We start from the raw sequence: 7566 nt of genomic DNA on the forward strand, positions 1-7566 counted from the left end.
GAGAAATGGAAAAAAAAAAAAAAAAAAGGGAAGGAGATGGGAGAGATATATGCTTGTAAAATAGGAAGGATTTGGCAATATTTGGTTGTGGGTTGTATGGAACATGTCTTGTATAGTGCTCCAAATCCTATTGCCCTCTCCTGATTCCAGCCAGAGCCTTGGCTATAAGCTCCTCTTTGGTTTTGAGCAGCTTCATGCATTTTCAACCTGACAACAATCTTGAGCTAGAACTCTGTGTTTCTAGCTTCCTGCCCTGGGGCTTTTATGCCCACCAGGACTTGCTTGGCACTCAGTATTCCTAATGGGAGAATATAGGAATTAATATTGTGTGAGGCTCCCCTGACCAACGAAACTGGGAGCCAACAGACACATGCTTTCTTTCTGTTTTTCTGGTAGGGAGACTGGAGATACATTTGATAAGGTGACTGAGCACGCAGTAGCCTGTAGTGTTGGCCAACTTCATATCACATCCTTGTAGTTGCCTCCATCCTCTCTTGCTCTACTCTCCTGCTCCTTACTTCTTTTTTTTTTTTTTTAATTTTTTTTTATTTTTTTTATTTATGATAGTCACAGAGAGAGAGAGAGAAAGGCAGAGACACAGGCAGAGGGAGAAGCAGGCTCCATGCACCGGGAGCCCGACGTGGGATTCGATCCCGGGTCTCCAGGATCGCGCCCTGGGCCAAAGGCGCTGCGCCACCCAGGGATCCCTTTTTTTTTTTTTTTTTTAAATTTTTTTTTTTTTTCTGCTCCTTACTTCTGACCCCTGGGATCTCACTACCAAACAAACCACTTGAATATGAGTCATTGTCTCTAGCTCTGCTTTTGGGATAACCTAGGTAAGAAAGGTTAGGCTTGTGGACATGAGAGGATGGTGGGCTTGTCAAGAGGAATGGAAAACATGGATAGGAATGGGACTCTGGTCACAGAAAACCCAGTTAGCATTTCAGTGATATTGCTAACCAGAGCTTTCCTGAGATTAGAACTAACTTTAGCTTCTGATACATGCAATGATGATTCTTTGGTTGCTTTTATTTCTCCAGGGGTAGCAGTATGTATTAGTTATCTATCACTGCAGAACAAGTCATGCAAACACTTGGAAGCTTAACACAACAAACACTTAGGATCTCACACATTTTGTGAGAGTCAGGAATTTGGACTTGCATAGCTAGTTCAGAGTCACTCATCAGATTACAGTCAAATTGTTGGCTGGGGCTGCTGTATATACAAAGTTGACTGGGAGAGTCTGCTTCCAGCTAAACTCGTGTGGCTGTTCTCAGAGACTTCATGTTCTCCGAGACTTCATTTCATCACTACATGGGCCTCTCCATGGGGTTCTTCACAACGTGGCTTCCCACAGAGCGAGTGTGCTTCAGAAAGAGATGTATTGGGAAGGAGAGAACACCCAAGACAGAAGCCGTAGTTCCTCATTCAGCTTAGAAATGATATACCATCACTTTTGTTATGTGCTGTGGGTCTCATGGACAACCTTGGTACAATCTGGTAGGGGGAATACACAGGGGTATGATTACTGGGAAGTGGGGATCCTTGCGGATCATCTTGGAGCATGAAACCACAAGTATTCATTTCTTTCTTTTGAAGAAATATTTTTTGTATAAGTAAAATATGCATGTATTAAACGTAAAAATCAAACACTGCCAAAAGATTTAAATGAAGAGCAAAATTCTTTCTATTGTCCTACTCCCAGGTCCAGTCCTCATAGATAATCACTGGTAGCTATTTGTTTTTTTCTCCTAGCATTTAATAATTATTATTATTTTTTAGAACAACTATGTTTAAATTGTCAGCAATTGTGATCACTTACACAACTCCCACCTCCATTACCCTTCTACAAAGGTGTTATGTAATTATTTTTAATCCTTCTACTGGTTGCCTTAGTAGTATAAGGCATGTACTTGAACATCTGTCTTTGATCCATCACATATAAACATTATCTCTGGACTCCACTATATTAAGGTGAGAGACTTAGTTATACTTCCCCTCACTTCTGACTTCTGTCAGCTATGTCATTCCTTAGAGAATTCTTGGAGGTTAGTAATATTTACATTCTGGTCTGTAGGTATCCTTGCTTTTATTGCATTTGGGAAACAGTTGTTCAAATCTCTAGCAAGATGACATTGCTGAAGCCAGCCCTCCGTATATTCAAGGAGAAGTGGCACATTTAGTTCTGACCTTGCTGGCAGCCTAACTCTTCACAGAGGAAACCTATTATCTGTTTTACAATGGAAAAATGTTAGCCTAGACTCCTTTCCTTAGAAGGAGCTGGGTATCTGTGTCTTTGAAGATCACATGATTTAACCACCATTTTACTAAGAATAGCAACTATTTATTAGGCACTGCCTATATGCCAGGGGCATATATTACCTCTTTCTTTCAAACAACTTTGAAAAGAAGTTACTATATTTTATAGACAAACAGGCTCAGCAAGTTAAGATAACTTCTCTAAAGTCACCTAGTCAGTAAATTCAAAATTAGGATTTGAACCTATGACTACTGGAGGCTCCAAGCCATTGTGTCTGAAGGGCTTCTCTCTGTGGCTTTTTTTTCCTCAAAGATTTTATTTATTTATTCATGAAAGACACGGAGAGAGAGGCAGAGACATAGGCAGAGGGAGAAGCAGGATCCCTGCAGGGAGCCTGAGGTGGGACTGGCTCCCCAGACCCGGGATCACACTCTGAGCCGAGGCAAATGTTCAGCTCCTGAGCCACCCAGGTGTCCCTCTCTGTGGCTTGATGAAAGATGAATAAATACAGTATTTCCAGAAAGCTCAATTTTTTCTTAACTGTTTTCTCAATTATGCAAAAGAGTATTTTCAAAAGTAGCATTTGGCATAATTCTCATCTTCCCTCATGTACAATACTATTTTAAGAAGTCAAGGCTTGTTTATTGGGAGAAAGCTGGTATAGAATTTTGAAGGACTCTCTTGCAAGTGATGGATTTTTATAATCTTGTGGAGAGAAATGGGCAAATTTTTGTTTCGTTTGTTTTTTTAAAATGAGGCTGAAGTTTGAGTATATCCCCAGGGAAAGGGGACCATATTCGATGAAGTAGGGTAAATTAGTGCCTGAGTGTTACTTAAAAGTGAGACTTAGACTCTGGGTAGCAAAAATCTTTATTCAGATCTGCAAGGATTAATCATCTACTATAATATGTGTAGGATACTGGCCAAGGAGTTCTTTCAAAACATAGGATTTGGGAAAAATGAGCAACCAACTTATCCGTCGAAATTCTTATTTTGGACAGACATCTCAGTATTCTGTGTGCTAGCAAAACAAATAAACAAAATCACACATACACAAAACCAAATAAAAAAGGGGTGGGAGGTACAAATAAAAGGCAGATTAAATGTTGTGTCCCTGTAGAGAGCAAAACGGAGTCTCTCTTGTCAAGCAAACAGCTAAGTACTGCAGCTAGGAGATATGGCTGGGATCAGGGTCAGCAGACACCCCAGAACTGATAAGGAGCAGAACCCAAGGAAGTCTGCGGGGGCCCGAGACCTGTTAAATCCCTTTAAAAAGGGGAGGATTTTGGCAGCAAACTATCACACTCTTCAGACCCGAACCCTCTATGTCTGACCACTTAAAAAAGGCAGCTGCTGCCGAAGGCTCTCCCGATGGATCTCCGACCGGAACCGAGATCCTTCCCTGCATGAACAGAAGCAGTGGGTGCCAAGGGCTGCCCCGGACCAGACCCAGGCCTGACCTCGGCTGTGTGCCCCCACCCTGACTTCACTTTGGCTCCTTATCTTCCTGCCCCCTTCTGCGATCTTGCTTGTTGTGTGGCTTGTCTTCTGTCCTGCTCTGTGGGCTGTGTAAGAAGCCAACTTTAATCACATGGTGAAATGTCACCCAGTTTGGAATCCCGAACCTGCTTCATAATTGTGATTTAACTTTGCTTTATGATTGAATAAAGCTGACGTTGTGGAAACATCCAGCTCGCAGGTGCACCTTCACAGCCTGCTCAGGGCAGCCCTGTACCCAACTGCCACTCTAACCGGCGACTGGTGGCTCTCTCACAGCACATGGGCCCGTGCAGTTACATCAACATATGCCCTACCATGAACAATTTGACTTTACTCTGCATTTTGTTACGGGCTGTAGTGAATGAGCCTATTCCTCCAGAATTCTCCCACCAGCTCCCATTTCTGAAGCTCTCTATTGCCGATTTGCTTTGAACTCCCCCTACTGGCAGATCCAAAAAATTTCCCCAGTTACTGTGGATTTTACCATTGCCCAAATCACATGATGTTTGCTAAATCCTGAAAAAACGCTTTCTTTAATTTGTTATGCTGTCCGGATGGCCAGAAGGTGAAAAGGAAGAATGTAATTATATCTACAACCTACAGGAAACCCTCCATAGATGATGACTTCCAGTATATAGGTTCATTCCATAATTGCTCAGAATAACAATGCCCTGGACAGCCGACCAAATGAAAATGCATACCCAGCAGAGCTGTAATTTTTTAGTTCTAATTAACCAATTTTGTCTCCTTTAATGTAAATAACCTCTCTTCCTACTTTGAGATTTTGCTATTTAAGATTTACTCAGTACAGATTTTAAAGTAGATTAAAAAACAAATCTTTTCAAATTTATTTCAAAGATAAATGCGTCCAAGTCTTTTCATCAGATACTACTCAGTAGATCCATGTGTGCCTGAGGCATTATCAGTGATGTGTGGGGGTTGGTAGTTGCCTTTCCACCCCCCTATATTCTATTTTCTATTCTCTTTTCCCTCTCTAACTGTTTGAGTAGATGGTGGTGGGTGGGTTTGCAGACAGCCGCTCTCTACTTCCCCAGGACTGGATGCAGAGAAGGTGAATTTTCTCTCTACAGAATCCCCTTATTTACAAAGTGCATGGCCCCTTCTTTTCAGGCAGAGAAAACAGGGAAGAAATAACAGAACATAGCCAAGATCCTTTATAATTATTTATCAGTGTATATATGTAAGATAATAAGAAATAGGGATATTCATTTATATGCCAAGTTCCTGACACAAAACTCCTAAAACCCTTGTAGATTAGGGTGCTATGAGAATCTTTTCTTCCAACACTTAGTCTTGGATCCCAGTTATTGATGCAGAGCTCCTAAATTCCTTGGAATTTCCTAGGTGAGTGCAGTGTCTTTTGTTCTAATGTGGGGATGGGTCACCAGAAAGACCGAAACATGATTAGAAGCTTGGGATTTTCAGCCCCACCTTCCATTCATAAGAGAGGGAAGAAAAGCTGGAAATGGAGTTGCTAGATGCTCAAGCTGACCTACTAAACCTCTGTAAGAATCCCAATAGTGTGGGGTTTGAGTACCTTCCAGGTGGGTGAACACACCCATGAATTGGGAAGATGGTGCACCCCAATTGTACAGGGACAGAGGCTCCTGTGCTTAGGACCCTGTCAGTTCTCACCCATTGTACATCTATTTTTTTTTGAAAGAGAATTTTTTTTTAAAGTTTTCATTCATTTATTCATGAGAGACATAGAGAGAGAGGCAGAGACATAGGCAGAGGGAGAAGCAGGCTCCCCACAGGGAGCCCAATGTGGGACTCGATTCCAGGACCCCAGGATCACCACCCAAGCCAAAGGCAGGAACTGCTGAACCACCCAGGTGCCCCTGAAAGATGATTTTTTATTACTTTTATGTACAGAAAATTCAACAGTGTCACTCAGCCCAGTTTGGTGGCCAGTTCTTTAGCTTTTGCCTTTCCAGCTTAGCGATGGGAGCCACCAACTTGGGACCCAGGATGTTGCCTCCCCAGTGGCAGCAGATCTCATCATGTCATTGTCATTGGTCCTGATGGCTTCTGCCAGTTTTGCCAGAGCTCCTCAGTCTTCTGTGTTAACCTGTGTTAAGGCAACAGTGGTATAGGTCTTTCTGTGGACCAGATGCCCCACCCTGACCTTCCCCCCTTGATAATGCAGCAGGGAACCCCCATATTCTGACACAGGGCAGGCAGGAGGACAACCAACTCAATAGGATCCACATCATGTGTCATCACTACCAGCTGAGACTTCTTGTTTTCCATCAAGGTGATGACAGTATTAACTCCAGCTCGAAGGACAGATGGCCTCTTAGTGGGGACATCCTCTTTGCCCCCAGCTTTCTTCTTAGCCCTGGGCCAACAATCTCTGCTACTTCTCTTGCTTTGTCTCTGGTCTGTACTTGTGGGCCAGTTTAAGCAGTTGAGTAGCTGTTTGGCAGTCCAAGGTATGGGTGAACTGGTTAAACAAGGGAGACACTTTTATCTTTTATTTATTAAAAAAAAAGATTATTTATTTATTCATGAGAGACACACAGATTCCCAGGGGGAGCTGGATGTGGGACTTGATCCCAAGACCCCAGGATCACAACCTGAGCCAAAGGCAGATGCTCAACCATTGAGCCACCCAGGCGTCCCTTGTGGGAAGTACTTTTAGATGTTTATAGAGAATAGCCCTTTGCCCCTGCAGCCTGATGTAGTGGAGCTATTTGACAAAGCAGGTGAGGTCCCTTTAGGGCTGGACATCCTGTCCGATACCAAAATTCTTGGGCCTTTTCTCGAACAGGAGACTGATCATCTTCTTGGCCTCCTGCTTCTTCACAACAACAGCGGCCGGGGCCACCTTCTTACCCTTTGCCTTCTTTCCTTTGGGCATCTTGGGAGAGAGCCTACATACCTCTTCATAAGGCCGTTCACTTGCATCCTTTATGATGTACTTTATCACATAACAAACTGGTAAATGTATTACCCTGAGTTCTGTGAACTGTTGTAGCAAATGACTGAATCCACAGTGGAACCTCTGCTTTGAAATCAAGTCAGACAAAAATTGTGAGTAACCCAGGGACCTACTAATTGGGATAGGCATCTGAAGTAAGGAACAATCCTGTGAGACTCAGCCCTGAAAGCCATGAGGTTTGGCTAACTCCGATTAATGTCAGAATAGAATTGAATTATAGGACACCCTGCCGGTGTTGTGGAATTGCTTGATGAGTGGAACACCCACACAGCTGGTGTCAGAAGCGTCGAGTGTGTAGGAGTAAAGGTGAGTAACAGAAACATAGGAGTGTGGCTTTCTGACACCATAAGTGATTGTTCTCTTCTACTTGATGTTTTCTGCAGAGTTTGAATATTAAATGAGATGTTTCCTTTGGAAGAAGTGCTTATAAGGTGTGTTGAATATCATCATCCCCATCTTACCCTTTCTCAAGCACTATGATACCTTCCTTGCATTTCTGTTTTCTACATAATAAAATGCACAGATAAATAAAGATCATTGGAAACCTTCAACCCAGAATACAGATGACCAAAGAGCCTTGTTTCACAAAAAAATGACTGTGGTTTAAAATCTTGGTTAGAACTCTTGCTTTCTTCTTTTCTTCTTTTTAGCAAAATTGAGACTTTTGCTCCAAGAAAGACAAGAAGCAAATAATTAAACCCAAATGAGAACTCGCCCAAGAAAATGTCTATTTATTATTTTGAAGCAGGCTCAAATATAAAAATAAAAATCAGCCAACATGCTAACTTTAGTGTTGTCCTTCTGCTTAGCAAGATAAAGTGTACTCATGGCAAATTCTTAA

At 42.4% G+C, this 7566-nt stretch overlaps 1 pseudogene; it reads right to left on the reverse strand.

The window, feature by feature from the left end:
• Positions 1–5674: 5674 nt before the first annotated feature.
• On the reverse strand, positions 5675–6644 carry LOC140598452 (large ribosomal subunit protein eL8-like; annotated as a pseudogene).
• Positions 6645–7566: the final 922 nt, after the last annotated feature.

This window comes from Vulpes vulpes, chromosome 4 (genome assembly GCF_048418805.1).
Source record: "Vulpes vulpes isolate BD-2025 chromosome 4, VulVul3, whole genome shotgun sequence".
NCBI lineage: Eukaryota > Metazoa > Chordata > Mammalia > Carnivora > Canidae > Vulpes > Vulpes vulpes.